General features: G+C 47.6%; 1 protein-coding gene across 17 annotated transcripts in view; it reads left to right on the top strand.

Moving 5' to 3' along the window:
- The window catches only part of TENM4 (teneurin transmembrane protein 4), a 625,655-nt gene that overhangs the window by 223,455 nt on the left and 384,810 nt on the right, over positions 1–17,390 (top strand). For all 17 annotated transcript variants that reach the window (XM_077926940.1, XM_028725942.2, XM_077926946.1 and 14 more), the window contains one exon: positions 5,658–5,741. The gene's annotated coding sequence lies outside the window, so the exon portion shown is untranslated. The remainder of the gene's footprint in view (positions 1–5,657; positions 5,742–17,390) is intronic.

The following is a 17,390-nucleotide window of genomic DNA, read 5'->3' as shown; positions in this document are numbered from 1 at the left end:
GACCCAAGATAAGCACATTCTTCAGGGTGGGGTCCTAAGCTCAGCTCTGTGACTCAAGAGGACTTTGCCTTCCTTCAAAGGAGGGTCCCACTCCGAGCCAGAATCATAGAATCATAGAATCATAGAGTTGGAATAGACCACAAGGGCCATCGAGTCCACCCCCCTGCCAAGCAGGAAACACCATCAGAGCACTCCTGACATATGGTTGTCAAGCCTCTGCTTAAAGACCTCCAAAGAAGGAGACTCCACCACACTCCTTGGCAGCAAATTCCACTGTCGAACAGCTCTTACTGTCAGGAAGTTCTTCCTAATGTTTAGGTGGAATCTTCTTTCTTGTAGTTTGGATCCATTGCTCCGTGTCCGCTTCTCTGGAGCAGCAGAAAACAACCTTTCTCCCTCCTCTATGTGACATCCTTTTATATATTTGAACATGGCTATCATCTCACCCCTTAACCTCCTCTTCTCCAGGCTAAACATGCCCAGCTCCCTTAGCCGTTCCTCATAAGGCATCGTTTCCAGGCCTTTGACCATTTTGGTTGCCCTCCTCTGGACACGTTCCAGTTTGTCAGTGTCCTTCTTGACACTGTGCTTCTGCATCCTTAATGCAGTTAGGGTGCATTGCTGCAGACCTCTTGAGCCAACTGGGTAGTAATTCCATGATAGAGCCTCAAGTTCAGAATAGAACCTCAGGTTCCACTTACCTTGGAGAAAAGGACCCATTGAACTCAATGGGACTTATTTATGACTAATTATAGGTACAGTGGTACCTCGGGTTAAGTACTTAATTCGTTCTGGATGTCCGCTCTTAACCTGAAACTGTTCTTAACCTGAAACACCACTTTAGCTAATGGGGCCTCCTGCTGCCGCCGCACCGCTGGAGCACGATTTCTGTTCTCACCCTGAAGCAAAGTTCTTAACCCGAGGTACTATTTCTGGGTTAGCGGAGTCTGTAACCTCAAGCGTATGTAACCCAAGGTACCACTGTATAGTATAAGGGACGCGGGTGGCACTGTGGGTTAAAACACAGAGCCTAGAACTTGCTGATCAGAAGGTTGGCGGTTTGAATCCCCGCGATGGGGTGAGCTCCCATTGCTCAGTCCCAGCTCCTGCCAACCTAGCAGTTTGAAAGCACATCAAAGTGCAAGTAGATAAATAGGTACCACTCTGGCAGGAAGGTAAACGGCGTTTCCGTGCTCTGCTCTGGTTCGCCAGAAGCAGCTTAGTCATGCTGGCCACGTGACCCGGAAGCTGTACGCCGGCACCCTTGGCCAATAAAGCGAGAAGAGCGCCGCAACCCCAGAGTTGGCCACGACTGGACCTAATGGTCAGGGGTCCCTGACCTTTTATAGGTATAGTATTACATGCTGTAAACTCAAGACAGATGTGCCTAGTAAGCGACAGATGTGCAGGGTAAGCGAATGCCGTATCCTCAACTCCTCCACAACTGCCTCTCCTCCCTCTGTGTACCCGCTAAGTCAGTTCTAGAGGTTCTCCCAACCCTTTGGAGCAGATCTGGCAAGAGGGAGAAGGAGCTGTGCAAATGGAAATCCTTGAGCTGATGGGAGAGGTTAGTTAAATACCAGCCATAACCTTTCCACCCTCTAGGATAAAGAGTTATGCGTAACACAAAAGTAGCTGTTAGGGAAAGTCATAAATTTCACCCTCTCTGCTCTTTCTTTTCATACCTCTCAATCAAGCACGTACAATTCCTGCCGTTACGTCAACAGTCACCATACAAATGAGGTGGAAAGGCAGAGCAGGGAAGAAAAAAGCCTCTGAAGTCATGCAAAATTAGTTTCTGATAAGGTTTCGGGGAGTTTACATTATGCTGTCTAATGATTTATGACTATTTGAATCTCACCATTCCTGTAATTAATACCGCCGGATGCTTTCTGTTTGGAGCAGTGTTAATCATAATAATGCAAATGCAGAGGGGCTTTGCGTTTTGCATCGCGCCCAAAACAAAAAACAAAAAAAAAGCAGCCTCAGTATTCAAAACCCTTCTCAGTGGAGCGGCACGCATTGCATAGGTGAGTGAATGCGCACCAAAGGTAAAATGACTGACTTAATAGGAGCCAGAATAAGGGAGAAAAAGGGGGACTAAAAAAAAACCCCACTTGGCTCATAGCTCTGTTTTTTTCTTCCCCACCTTGTTAGAAGACCGTGACTGTTCAGCCTTTTAAACCCAAAATAAATTATTGCAATGCATTTGCTAATTATATTGTACCCAAGTTCTGTGTAGTGCAAATTACACTGATGATGGATTTGGAATGAGGTCTCTTCATGCTTATTTATAGCATTTTCAAAAGCCACAGAGCTCAAATGACGGGTGCTGAAACCAAGGGCACAAACTGTCACAGTTGCCACACATGGATGCGCAGCCCCAAGTCTCCTGCATCTTTCAGAGCTCCACAGCAGCCACACATCCAACAGCTGTAACTTTTCTTTGCAGCACTGAGATGATGATGATGATGATATATTATTATTTATACCCCACCCATCTGGCTGGGTTTCCCCAGTCCCCAGCCACTCTGGGCGGCTCCCAACCAAATATTAAAAACACAATACAGCATTAAACATTAAAAACTTCCCTAAAGAGGGCTGCCTTCAGATGTCTTAAGATCATTGCTTTTTTGCACCTGCTGCATTTCAGCTGGTCATGAAGACTTGTCCTGGAAATCTAATTGGTGTGCAAACAAAGTGGGTAACTGCTGCCTAACATAAGTTGCTCTGAGCTTTCTGGAGGCTTAGCAAATGATAGAATGAAAATGCATGGCAACTGAGGACAAAGGGCCTTGACATTGGAGAAAGTTATAACCCTCTCCAGGCATGTAGACAGAACATTCAAGAGCAGAAACTGAGGATGAGGACAGCAGCATGTGTCCCAAACCTCTCCGATGCCCTGGCACTACCAAGCTTACTGCACTGGGCTCTGCCACCAGGGTTACCAATATGCCCAGCCAAACTTCCTTAGAAGCTCCTCCAGATCTTCCTGCTCAATGCAAAGGCCTTGGATAAAACAGAGGGTGTCAGGCATGGCTTTCCCTGATCTCCATTAGCAAATGCCTAGAGCAGCGGTTCTCAACCTGTGGGCCCCCAGATGTTGTTGGACTACAACTCCCATCATCCCTGAGCTCTGGCCTTGCTAGCTAGGGGTGATGGGAGTTGTAGTTCAACAACATCTGGGGACCCACAGGTTGAGAAAGGCTGGCCTAGAGGGAGCTACAGTTGTCAGGCTTGGCTCCTGTGCACTTGTGGACAGGGCAAGAAATTGGTCTATGTATAGTTAAAGCTATGGTTTTCCCAGTAGTGATGCATGGAAGTGAGAGCTAGACCATAAAGAAGGCTGATTGCCAAAGAATTGGTGCTTTTGAATTATGGTGCTGGAGGAGACTCTTGAGAGTCCCATGGACTGCAAGAAGATCAAACTTCTCCATTCTGAAGAAAATCAGCCCTGAGTGCTCACTGCAAGGACAGATCGTGAAGCTGAGGCTCCCATACTTTGGCCACCTCATGAGAAGAGAAGACTCCCTGGAAAAGACCCTGGTGTTGGGAAAGATGGAGGGCCCAAGGAGAAGGGGATGACAGATGGTTGGACAGTGTTCTCGAAGCTACGAACATGAGTTTGACCAAGCTGCAGGAGGCAGTGGAAGACAGGAGTGCCTGGCGTGCTCTGGTCCATGGGGTCACAAAGAGTCAGACACGACTAAACAACAACAACAACATGTAGCAAGATGTGGGAGCTTAAATTCTCTCCCTGTTGTGCCTATTAAGGTAGCCTTCTTCAGCCCTGGCTTCCCAGAAATGGCTTTAGACTATGACTGCCATCATCCCTGGACATTGGCTAAGGTGGCTGGGGATGGTGGCAGCTGTAGTTCAATGAAACACCTGGAGAGTGGAGGTTTCAGAAGACTGTCATTTCCAGCTGAGTCGCTCTTCAAGAGCACTACTTAAACACACAGTCATTGGCAGATTTCGCCACTCCTTGTTGGTGAAGTAAGGTCATCTAGAGGAGTGGTGTTTAGTTGTTCCCACCCACCGCCCCGGTTACAGAGGCCAAACTGACCTCGAACCAGAAGCTGGGGGTTTAGTGTTGCTGGTTCCATTGCTTCGGGCAACTCCTCCAGCAGAGTTTCCTTCAGACATCTTCACTTTTGACTTTCAGGCGTCTCTTGGAGACTTTATTATGCCAAGAGCTGTATTCAGAATTAAGCAAATACTAATCCCAGGTGAGCCGCTCACGCTTAGGATTATTTTGCATTGTTTTGTGGTATCTTAATGCTTTGTGATGCTGCCTCAAGATAGCTCGTTTGGTTTCGGAGGGGCAGGCTAAAGATCTCTCTGATGTTGTTTTGCTAAACCATGATGCAAGAGGTGCAATCGCTCTGTGTCGTGCTTTCGTGCTTCGTTGTTCTTTCAATGTTTCCTTGTGGGATGGTGTCTGTTGTAACCAGAGGGAGGTTGGTTCAACTCATTTACTAACTTTGGCAAATGCTTTGGTGGTGGGGGGTTGGGTGAGCTATTGCATATTACCTTGATAGTTTAAATGAGTAGGTGGTGTATACATATTTTTATTTAAAACATTTAGAACGGTTTTTAGCTTTCATTTGTGACTGGGGATATGGAACCTCTAGAGCTTCTACGGATTCCCAAACTTGGGTCTCCAGCTATTGTTGGACTACAGCTCCCATCATCCCTAGCAGCAGGACCAGTGATCAGGGATCATGGGAACTGTAGTCCAAAAAAACAGCTGGAGTACCAAATTTGGGAAACCCTGTTCTACAGGAAGAGTCGTAGCTCAGTGGTTGAGCAAGTGATTTTCATGCAAGAATTCCCATGACATTTCCTGTCTGTTACCCTAGAGTAGCCTTTCCCAACCTTTGCCTTTGCTTGGAAAATCCCCATGTGTTTCACCTGAGGAAGATCTCAAAATTTACTTTGATTTTATTCATTTCTGCTTTAGACCAGCCTTATTCGACCTTGGGTCACCAGATGTTGTTGGACTACAATTCCTATCAGCTCTGACCACTGGTCCTACTGCCTAGCAATGAGGGGTCCAGCCCTGTGTGTGGCTTTAGATGCTATTCCAGTGATTCCTTCTCTGAACGAAAGAGATCATAATATAAGGAAACTCAATTTTCTGTGGAGGAAATAAGTCATGTTTTTCCTTAAAGATTTTGTAATTAAAAAAAAAATCAGGATCCAAAAATCACATCCATTTGACTTTTGGTACCACCTTCGGACAATGTAAGAATCCATTCTACTACACCCGCAAAAGCAAATAATATGAAACCATCAAGCCAGCTCAGGGGGCATGGTGACTCCATATGAAAAAACCCCAGTAGACCAGATGTTCAACCAACCTTTGAGATGCTCTGCTAGTTTGATGCTTGCATCTTCCATTCATCTGCTCATATCACTGAGATGTTAATGAGATTTTAAAGAGCTAACTGTATCAGGGGACAAGATTGCTGTTCTATAATTCAGCTAAATCAGTAGCTGTTTTGAATTCCCGGCTTCCCCTGAAGAAGTATCCCATGGCTGCTGCTATTATTCTTATTAATATGATTGCTCCACTTCCTGCTTTCCAGCCTAAAAGAAATAACTGAAAAAGCCAAACTCCTTATCGTATTTCTTTATTTCCTCTCCCCCGACAGGTAAACTGCAATCAACACATGTCCAGGTTAAGGCTGCATACTTCAAGGATCTTTTGATGGATTATTCCTAGATCTTTCCAACAGGTAAATAACCACATGGTTGAATTCTAAAGCCATTCTAATGGGCTTGGCAATGCTGTTGTTCATTCTGCCATGGAGGGAATGCTTTGCGCAGCCTTCGTAGCTGCACATCTGTGCGCCGTTTGATAAAGGGAAGGGAAGCTGGGGCGATGATTGCTTGAAGGTCCTTCGGTTCCCGACATCATACGGTAAATATTGCACATCGGCTATTAGTCAGATTAGCTAATGCTTCTTAATACCAGTTTGCTGGAAACCTCAGGAGGCTTGTCTTGTGTTTTTATGTATCTGTTGATGCAAGAGGAGAAACCAAGAATCCTTTTCAAGAAACCAGTGGACTCGAGTCTCTCTGTATGTAAAAGAAGGAGCTAGAACAGGCATAGGCCACCTCGGCCCTCCAGACGTTTCGAGACTACAATTCCCATCATCCCTGGCCACTGGTCCTGTAAGCTAGGGATCATGGGAGTTGTAGTCCCAAAACGTCTGGAGGGCCGAGGTTGCCTATGTCTGAGCTAGAATGAGGATTGGGCATGTCGTGTGTGAGAGGAGAAAGATTGTGCAAGGTCTAGCAGACTACAGAGAATAGCAGCTGCGTCAACAGAAGCATGGGCGTAGCCAAGGGTGGGGGGCAAGGAGAGGCAACTGCCCCCCAAATCAATTTTTAAAAATCAATAAAAATACATAGCAAACTGAGGCTCTGCCCCTGCTAACAAAAATCCTGGCTATACCCATGAACAGAAGTATAGTATCCAGATCAAGGGAAGTGATAGTCCCACTCTATTCTTCCTTGGTCAGACCCCACGTAGTCCTGTGTCCAGATCTGGGCACCACAGTTTAAGGAGGATGTTGACAAGCTGGGACATGTGCAGAGGAGGGCGACCAAGATGATCAAGGGTCTGGAAATGAAGCCTGATGAGGAATGGTAGAGGTATGTTTCGCCTGGAAAAGAGGAAAATGAGAGGAGATAGGAGAGCCATCTTCAAATATTTAAAGGGCCGTCACATGGAGGATAGGGACGCGGGTGGCGCTGTGGGTAAAAGCCTCAGCGCCTAGGGCTTGCCGATTGAAAGGTCGGCGGTTCGAATCCCCGCAGCGGGGTGTGCTCCCATTGTTCGGTCCCAACGCCTGCCAACCTAGCAGTTCGAAAGCACCCCCGGGTGCAAGTAGATAAATAGGGACCGCTTACTAGTGGGAAGGTAAATGGTGTTTCCGTGTGTGGCTCTGGCTCGCCAGATGCAGCTTTGTCACGCTGGCCACATGACCCGGAAGTGTCTGCGGACAGCGCTGGCCCCCGGCCTCTTGAGTGAGATGGGCGCACAACCCTAGAGTCTGTCAAGACTGGCCCGTACGGGCAGCGGTACCTTTACCTTTACCACGTGGAGGATGGAGCAAGCTTGTTTTCTCCTGGTCCGGTGGGTAGAACCCGAGCCACCTGCCTCTTTGCTTTTCTCAACAACTCCACATCTGTGGAGGTAGAACATAGCCATCAGGGTTAGTAGCCAAATTGGAGAGGCTGTGTTAAGGTGCCACAAGACCCGTTGCTTTTGTTGCAACTGAGTAAGGTGGTCACCAGGGACGCGGATGGCGCTGTGGGTTACACCACAGAGCCTAGGGCTTGCCGATCAGAAGGTTGGCGGTTCGAATCCCCGTGATGGGGTGAGCTCCCGTTGCTCAGTCCCAGCTCCTGCCAACCTAGCAGTTTGAAAGCACGCAAGTGCAAGTAGATAAATAGATACCGCAACAGCGGGAAGGTAAACGGCGATTCCGTGCACTGCTCTGGTTCGCCAGAAGCGGCTTAGTCATGCTGGCCACATGGCCTGGAAGCTGTACACCGGCTCCCTTGGCCAGTAAAGCGAGATGAGTGCCGCAACCACAGAGTCATCCGCGACTTAACGGTCAGGGGTCCCTTTACCTTTAAGGTGGTCACCCTTCTGAAAATTGCTGCACTGAAGAGTTTTAAAGACTTTTGCAGACTGGCAGGCATTATGGAAATATTTGGCCCTGGTGTGGCAGGGAGGGCATTGCTTGAATTTTAAAAAAAAATCCAAAGCACTCTCTGAAGCATTTGTGGTGATTTAATACTGCTTCTTCTGTCTAAATTGCAAAAAAGCGGCACCCCTGCCGTGCTAAAGGAAGTAACCCAGGCAAGCGAGTGGGGACACCCTTCCGGCAATGTCTCTGTTCGAAATAAATAAATAGATCTGGTTCTGTAGACAGCAAACAGGCTATTTTCAATTTAGCATTTCGGGAATTCCCTTGGGGAGGCTGCACTTGATGAGCCACTAGCAAAAGGGGGTGGAGGGGGGGAAGACACGCTTCCTCGCTCAGTGTCTGCACAGGAGCCGCTCAGTCGCTTACTGCAAGGTAATTATGATGCTTTACATCTGTCAGATGTTGTAAGGTGTGGGCCTCTTAAGGATCTGCTATGGCCCACTGCATCTCTCTCTCTCTCTCCTGTGATGATCTGGGCAAACATCTGTTCTTCCTCTTACCAGTAGCAGATTTTCTCTGTATCCGGAAACTGCCTTTTAATTGCCCACACTGTAGTAATAATAATAATAATAATAATAATCTGAAGACCTTTTTGTGCCTGCACTCCCCTTTCGTGCCCTGTGTCTCCCTGGTTGGTGTGGGAGGCAGTTTCATTTTGTTGCATTGTATCAGCGTGACAGGGAGGAAACTGAACGATAAGATTAATAATTATTATTCATAAAAATAATTTATTACTTATACCCCGCCTGTCTGGCCGGGCCTCCCCAGCCACTCTGGGCAGCTCCTGACAGGATATTAAAAACACGATAAAACATCAAACATTAAAAAACTGCCCTAAACAGGGCTGCCTTCAGATGTCTTCGAAAAGTCCGATAGTTGTTTATTTCCTTGACATCTGATGGGAGGGCATTCCACAGGGCGGGCACCACCACCAAGAAGGCCCTGTGCCTGGTTCCCAGCAACCTCACTTCTCACACTGAGGGAACCATCAGAAGGCCCTCAGAGCTGGGCCTCAGCGTCCAGGCAGAACGATGGGGGTGGAAACGCTCCTTCAGGTCGACTGGGCCGAGGCCGTTTAGGGCTTTCAAGGTCAGCACCAACACTTTGAATTGTGCTCAGGAACGTACTGGGAGCCATTGTAGGTCTTTCAGTTCAGATTTCCCCTTGGCCTCTGAATCTCTAGGTGGCCTCAGGCAAAGACCCTCCTGTCTGCCTCTCAGCCACCCACCCAGCTGCAATGTGGGAAGGAAAACAGCATCCTTTCTTACAGGTGGAGAAGGTGAGAGAAGACCCTAAAGTCCTCCTGACCTCTACTGGAGGGATGTGAGTCATTGTCACCAAGGTCCCTCTCTGCTGAGGCACCTTCTCTGACCCACATCTTGTCATGCCACCTCCAAAGCACTCCTCTTGGGTCCTGTCAGGGAACTGACATCAGAGCGAGAAGAGGAGGCAGGGCTCCCAAACGATGCTGGAGAGGGGAGCAGCAGGGGGGAAGGAATTCAGTGTAACACCAATAGGGAAGAGAGGGAGATGGAGGAATTGGTGACAGGGCTCCCAGACCCTTCACCCGAATCTAGTGGAGAGAGCGCTGGCACGCCCCTGCCTTCCCCTCACTTGCGCAGACGCGTTCCGCGCAGGGAACATAGGAGGAGACTTGGGGTCAAACAGCTTTTATGCTGGAAGAGGTTTAAGAGACGCCCACTGACGGATTCTGCAAGTGACTAACAGGTCACGGAGGGAGAGCTCTGACCCCAAGCATGGTTGGGCAAGCAAACTAACTAAACCGAAGGCAATTTACGCACAAGTAACCCCTCACAACCATTACAGGTCCCACTCTACATTATTCAATTATTTGCAAGGCCTTCCTAGGCTCACAAAGATGGTGGTGATCCTTGACGGCTTTGCACATTAATCAGATGCCCACTTTAGCCCGGGAAAGAGAAGAAACTTCTTCCCATTAAGGCAGGCATCCCCAAACTTGGCCCTCCAGCTGTTTTGGGACTACAATTCCCATCATCCCTGACCACTGGTCCTGTTAGCTATGGATGATGGAATTTGTAGTCCCAAAACAGCTGGAGGGCCAAGTTTGGGGATGCCTGCATTAAGGGGTGATAGCAAGTAACCAAAGTAGCTCTAAATCTCTAATTCCCTCCTGGCTGAGACCCGGCAGTCCCCTTCCCTGCTGACCACCTGGCGAAGACCTTTTCATTTCTGCAGGCATTTTAAGCCCTTTTCTATTTTATGGCTAAATTTAAATTTTTACCCGTACTGCATCTTCAGTAACCTTATTGTGCACCGCGCAGAGACTACAGCAGTTGAGCAGTACATAAATTTGTCGAAATCAGATAAGCAGGCTCTTCACTAGGCAAGGCTGGGTCTTCAGTGGCCTATATCACTCCTAATTCTGTTGTGCAGGAGCAGAAATACTTTTTGCATGGAGAGGGAAAATGGGCACAGAATTTGGATAGTTTGAGAGCGCCGTGTGTGTGTGTCTGTACACACAGATCAGTAATTGAGTTTCTTTTGTATCTTTTGGACATTTCTGGTGTCATTCTCCCGCAAGCACGCATACATCCTTTGCCTCCTGTTCTTGTAAGCACCTTAATATAGTTACAATAAGCAGAGGATATGATTTCACGCCCTGCAAAGAACTGATATATGTCAGCGATGCTGGGGCAAAGATCCAGTCATTATGCTGTTTGGAAGAAGAAGAGATAACTTCATGTTAGAGTGTAGGTAATAGACTTTTCCTCAGTAAACTACATCTGTCACCAGATATTAATGAAAAGTGCACTGGTGGTTATCGGAGCAGGATCTCTGCTGCAAAATAGTATTTCCCCCCCTGTCTTTCTCGAGGTGTAATAACGTGCCGCAGTGCTACAGCCGTCCCTCGGAAGAGAATTTCAGTATTTTGACAAATGTTAGTGAATTAACGCCTTGTTCCACGCCCATGGAAAATAGCTAAGTATTACTACCACAATCTATCAAACGACAGTGTCGAGACATGGAGAAGAAGCTGCTAACTTTGACCAAGGTTTGGGCCTGGCAGTGTTGGGTAAGGATGAGCAGGAGGCAGACTTATTTATTTGCTTAGCCCATTTGTTATACCCCAGTTTGTAAGAGGAATTTTTCACCAAGTTGCTAGGGGCACAAAATGTCAACACCCAGTGCTGCCTCAACAGAGCTACGTGCTATGCAGAACTTTGTGTGTGTTTAAATTGATACCGGATGGTTCTGTTGGGTTTTTTAATTGTATTGTGATCTGCAACACTGCAAACACGTCTGTGAAATTTAAAAAGCGGTCTAAAAGTGTTCGAATCATAGACTTGCAGGACTGAGAGGTACCACAAAGCCGCTTTCGACTTAGAAAGGAGGTGGGGTTGCAGGCTTCACCCTCCCACCACACGCGCAGGGGCTGGCTCTCAGCCTCCGCGCGATTGAGGGAATCCTCGACCGCGTCATCCCCTGGCCAGCCAATTGGCTGGCCTGGGGGACATGGCCTGCTCCATTTAACACAGGCATGGCCTGGGATCTCCCTCTTTTGCCGCTTCCAGCTGCTCCCGTTTCCCACCCTCCCGTCCTTTAAGGTTTTCGTCTTTGACCTTGCTATGAACCTCGGTTGGTTGCCATTAAGGGGCCTGGTAGGATTTTTTCCCACTTGGCAAATTGGCACCAGCCACTTGGTTTTTTGCCTACCTCGTAGCGAATTGTCACAACTTTCTTGGTATTGGCAGTTACTCATTGGTATTGGTATATAGATGGAAGGAGGGAGGAAGCGCCATCACCTGCCCCACATATTGAAGGGTAGTCCGATAAAGGATTCCGGGGGGCGTGGCCCTGTCTGGAGTCTAGGGAGGTGAGGGCCTAAGGCTTGCCCCCTAGCGGTGACCCCGGGGGAGTTCCTAGTTGATGTGCATCAGCAGGACTCCCCCTACTGGTGGTTAACCCTTCCCGGGTTATGTGTCCCGGGTTCAAGCGAACAGGCTGAAGCTGGATAGTCGGTTAGGACCAATGTCTAAGCCAATACTGCTCATCACCTGTAACCAATGAAGTTGTAGCCTTATTTAGCCCATTAACCTTAAATAACTGTGTCATGTGTCTTTATTTCCACTGGGGGGAGGGGGACACTCGCCACGCAAGGTAGGGTTGCCATATGTCTGGGAATTCCTGGACATGTCCTCTCTTTGGGGTCCTACATGTCCATCCGGGTGGGGGGGGCGGGATTTTACATTTTAAACCAAATGTCCTGAATTTGGGGGGTTTTTTTAAAAATGGTGTGTGGGCGGCTCTGGTTCTGGCTCTGGTGTGGGCGACTTGGGCTCGGGCTCTGATGGCTCTGGTTCGGTGGTGGCAAAGGGGCTACCGTGAGATTGCCCTAAAAAAGCTCAACAACTTTTGAGCTGTCGGGATTTTTACCTCTTGAAAAATGGCATGTAACCTGAAGTGTATGTGAAGTATGAAACCTGAAGTGTATGTGACCCGAGGTACCACTGTATAACAAATACAATGTATAACAAATACAGTGGTACCTCAGGTTACAGACGCTTCAGGTTACAGACTCCACTAACCCAGAAATAGTACCTCGGGTTAAGAACTTTGCTTCAGGATGAGAACAGAAATCGTGCTCCAGCGGCGTGGCGGCAGCAGCAGGAGGCCCCATTAGCTAAAGTGGTGCTTCAGGTTAAGAACAGTTTCAGGTTAAGAACGGACTTCCGGAACGAATTAAGTACTTAACCCGAGGTAGCACTGTATAATGAATTTGTGCTGGAAACACTTACAGCAGTTAAACTCTTAAGGATTCTACCATGAGGCAGGGAACCAGCGGGTCTATTTACACGGCCCAATTGAAAGCCAGCTTGTTTTGCACCTGTCAGTCTCAAGCGCACCGCCGTGGCAAAACCTTGGCATGGAGCAAATAGCTGTGGAATGGACCATTGAGCGCATTCTGGGCCTCTGCTAGGAGAAATGGCATGTGGACCCGCAGAGCGTTTCAGCTTGTCTTCTCACGTGTGCGAGAGAGCAAATCCTCCTTTTCCACCAAGCGGCGTTTGAAAGCTGGAGCCGCCCCAGACTAGAACTTTGTTTTAATTTGAAGCTTGTAATTAGATGTTGATGAATGGGAAGTCACTGGGCAAGTTCAGCGGCGCTGCCTGCTTTGCAGGAAAAGCCAACAATGTTCCCAAGGAGACCTGGCGCTTTTTTATTTAATATTAATGCACTGGCGTTTGTTTGCACAGTGCCTATGGAACCATGAAGGTTGGCAGGGCCTGATCTCAGGGTTATTTTGGCTGTGTGGGTCCAGTGGTTTCCTTCCCCGCCCCCAGTATAATTCTCAGCGCTTTTCTGCTCAGGTTTATACAAAGTTGTTTTTTCAGTCTAATAAACCTTAGAAACAAAATAATATAATTCGTTCTGAGGCTGCAGCAGACTCAAAATCCAGGGATCTCTTTGTTAGCAGATATTCCCAGTGCTTTTTTTCCTTAAAAAAATGTTTAGGGGTACTCTCATTTTCCTACTCATACTGAAATACTGCCCCTCAATGAGGCCAAACTTAGATTCACAAAATGTTTAGGGGTATGTGTACCCCTATGTCCCCCCCCCCAGGAAAAAAGCACTGGTTATTCCATATGTATATTTTCTTTGAGGTTGTGCTGTTTGATTATATTATATTAATAATGCTGCATACCTTGGTGGAAAGGTAGGACAGAAATAAATTAAGGTAGGACAGAAATAAATGAAGGAAGAAAAGGTGAGGAGCGGATCAGGGAATTCTGTAGTTGCTCCCTTACTCCTTTCTGGACAGGACTCCAGAACTTTATTAAACTTGTATGTAAAGGCTACATTGGCACCAAGGTTTGTTTTTGTTGTTTAGTCATTTAGTCGTGTCCGACTCTTTGTGACCCCATGGACCAGAGCACTCCAGGCACTTCTGTCTTCCACTGCCTCCCACAGTTTAGTCAAACTCATGCTTGTAGCTTCGAGAACACTGTCCAACCATCTCGTCCTCTGTTGTCCCCTTCTCCTTGTGCCCTCCATCTTTCCCAACATCAGGGTCTTTTCCAGGGAGTCTTCTCTTCTCATGAGGTGGCCAAAGTATTGGAGCCTCAGCTTCAGGATCTGTCCTTCCAGTTAGCACTCAGGGCTGATTTCCTTCAGAATGGATAGGTTTGATCGTCTTGCAGTCCATGGGGCTCTCAAGAGTCTCCTCCAGCACCAGAATTCAAAAGCATCCATTCTTCGGCGATCAGCCTTCTTTATGGTCCAGCTCTCACTTCCATACATCACTACTGGGAAAACCATAGCTTTAACTATACGGACCTTTGTTGGCAAGGTGATATCTCTACTTTTTAAGATGCTGTCTAGGTTTGTCATTGCTTTTCTCCCAAGAAGCAGGAGTCTTTTAATTTCGTGGCTGCTGTCACCATCTGCAGTGATCATGGAGCCCAAGAAAGTAAAATCTCTCACTGTCTCCATTTCTTCCCCTTCTATTTGCCAGGAGGTGATGGGACCAGCACCAAGGTTAATGCACATTTCATGGCTATGTTCTGCATCCACTGTTGGCAACAGCAGTGCCTCCGCATACCAGCTGGTGGGAAACACAAGGGGGTGGGGAGAGCCCTGCTGAGCTCAGGTGTTGCTTTTGGGTTTCCCATGGGCACCTGGTTGGCCACTGTGGGAGAACAGGATGCTAGGCTGCATGGGACTTTGGCTTGATCTGTTGTTGTGCTTCATTAGCCCTAGTGGTGATTTTGCAGAGCCTTTCCTCCTGCAGCCAGCTCACAATGTACGAGAAGTTGCGGGCTGTACACTCCTTGCCACTTTTCCATGATATGTCGTGGCATTCACACAGTTTCTTCATTTCCCCCAATTCTGTCCCAAGAGACCTTTACCATCTCAGCTGTTTATCTAACTCTGCACTATTTAGCGGGGTTCTTTATACTATATGCGATTTCCTCTTTCTGTCGGCAAATTATTTGGCAAACGCCGTGCGGCTAAGGAAAGGTGATTAAAGAATGCTCATCTTAGATTTGGAAATGGCCCGAATCCAGCGTTTAATGGAAAAGGAAGAGAGAGTCTTTATCTGAGACGGATTTGGTCAAGGCTTCCCGAGAACAGCTCAGCAGAAAAACACCCTTGAGTTGGTCGTTTGTAATTCATCCATAAGCCTGCACCGGAGCCAAAAGAATTATCTCAGTCCCTAAATCAAGCATGTGTTTTAAGTGTTGCTATAACAGAGGTTAGGGAGCTTTTCTTAGCCCAGTAAAAGTCCATGATTTGTTCTGCTTTGCACATGGCAGTAAACAATAGTTCGAAACAAACTTTGGTTTGATGTCAGGCATGGGGAAACTCTGATTCTACAGAAGCTGTGGGACTACAGTTCCCACCATCCCTGACATCTTCTGAGTGGGGCTGATGGGAGTTGGAATCCAACAGCAGTGGGAGAGCTACAGATTCCCAACTTCTGTGAATGCATGGCATCCTGGAGCAGCACATTGGTATGGTGCAAGCCTCACCTCACCACCACTGCTGCTGCCCTGCCACCAGGAAGGAAGCCAGAGTCTGGCTTGTCATCATTTCTCACTAAATTGTAACTATGGTTTGTTTTGGGTTGACTGCCTATGGTCTGCTTGGGGAAATGGAACCGCAAGCCCAGGTGTCTGGCATTTCCTAGTGGCACAGCACAGGAGCAAAGCTAGCAGCACACAGCAGCATGCACCAGCATGCAAATTAAACCATTGTTTGTTTGAACTATGGCTTAACACTGGGATGGAGAACCTCAGGAACAGGGTTCAATGAGATACACACACCACAAGCATTGCTTTCTGGACCTCAGCACTCTTTCCCAGGCTGCACACCTCATCATCTTCTTCTTTGGCAATCACTCGTAGCCATAAGATTGTCTTCCATAAACACGGTTTTAACAGTGAGTCCATAAGTGACTGTGGAGGCCAATTCTGGATCCACACATCATTCCACAGTGGGGACATAGGTTTCCAGGTGGGAGTTGATCACAGTGAGGGTTTGCCAAGCCTGCCTTCCTCTTAGCACGTTTCTCCCGTTTGTCCTGAGTTCAAGCATCTTCAAAGCCCATGACACCTTTGGTAAAGGCTGCTCTCCAGCTGGGGCGCTCGTAGGCCAGTGTTTCCCAGTTGTCGGTGTTTATACTACATTCTTTAAAGATTTGCCTTGAGAGAGTCTTTGGACCTCTTTTGTTGACCACCAGCATTACGCTTTCCATTTTTAAGTTCAGAATAGAGTAGCTTTGGAAGATGTTAATGAGACATCCACACAACATGACCAGTCCAACAAAATTGATGTTAAAGTATCATTGTTTCGACACTGGTGATCTTTGCTTCTTCCAGTACACTGGCATTAGTTCGCCTGTCTTCCCTAGTGATGTGTAAAAATTTTCAGAGACACTGTTGATGGAATCTTTTGAGGAGTTGGAGATGGTGTTTATAAGTGGTTCATGTTGCACAAGCATACAGTAAGGTTGGTAGTACAATAGCTTTGTGAACAAGCATTTTGGTTTCCTTGCAAATGTCCCAGTCCTCAAACACTCTGCACTTCAATCAGGAGAAAGCTGCGCTCGCAGAGCTCAGGCAGTGCTGGATTTCAGCATCATTGTCAGCCCTTGTGGAAAGATAACTGCCCAGGTAGTTAACACACACACCCTTTGGAGTGTATAAATCTGGCTGAAATGTAACTCAGATAATCATAGGCTCATAGCATTGTAGAGTTGGAAGGTATTCTGGCACTGCCCACTGCTGGCTTTTGGCCTCTGCAAGGTTTTGTTTAATGGAATGTGGCCTTTGGGCTGCAGCAGACTTCATGCCCCTAGTTGAATGTGGTTTGAACCAAGCTCTTGTGAATCCAACGGAAATATTCTCCCTTGCTGCAAACGTTTCCTCTCTCTGTCCCCAAATTTGCAAGCACTTGGCTTTGCACTTTTTCTGCAGAATGGGCTCATCCATATAAATTGAGTGGGGTGCCTGGCAAGCCGCTTGCCCCAAAGGCGGTGTGACTCGTCTAGGGCGAATTCCTCACTGCAAGCAGGATCTATGGAGAACGAGCGGGGGTTTTATGACTTGCTTAACATCAGGTTCTCTAGGTCCTGTTAAGAAAATGTCACAAAGCCTTAGGCACTCTGTTCCCACTTTTACAAGCTTCCTGCTCAAGACCCTTACTGCTTCTCCTATAAAAGCCACAGTGTTCAGAGAGTGGGCAAATGAGAACCGAAAAGGAGCTGGATGGGGTGTTGGGTGCTTCCCTCTTCACTGCTTCACCTCCACCCAGCCCAGGTCTGCATCTTCGTCACACTAGATTTCCTCCATGTGTGGATGGCCCCTTATTGGAGGAGAGAAAACTGCATAGAAAACCCAGGGCTAAGCAAAAGACGTGCGGTTTTTCTGTACCAGGTTTTTATATGCCAGGAAGAATGTGTAGCTTATACGATCTGAAAGCATACTTTCCTGGCTGCTACAGGGCAAGAGCCAGCGTGGTGTAGTGGTTAAGAGCAGTGGACTCGTAATCTGGTGAACCGGGTTCGCTTCCCCGCTCCTCCATGTGCAGCTGCTGGGTGACCTTGGGCCAGTCACACTTCTCTGAAGTCTCTCAGCCCCACTCACCTCACAGAGTGTTTGTTGTGGGGGAGGAAGGGAA

Source organism: Podarcis muralis, chromosome 4 (genome assembly GCF_964188315.1).
Source record: "Podarcis muralis chromosome 4, rPodMur119.hap1.1, whole genome shotgun sequence".
NCBI classification, from domain to species: Eukaryota; Metazoa; Chordata; class Lepidosauria; order Squamata; family Lacertidae; genus Podarcis; species Podarcis muralis.
The sequence above is the reverse complement of the archived record's forward strand: the minus strand, read 5'-3'. Positions and strand labels throughout refer to the sequence as shown.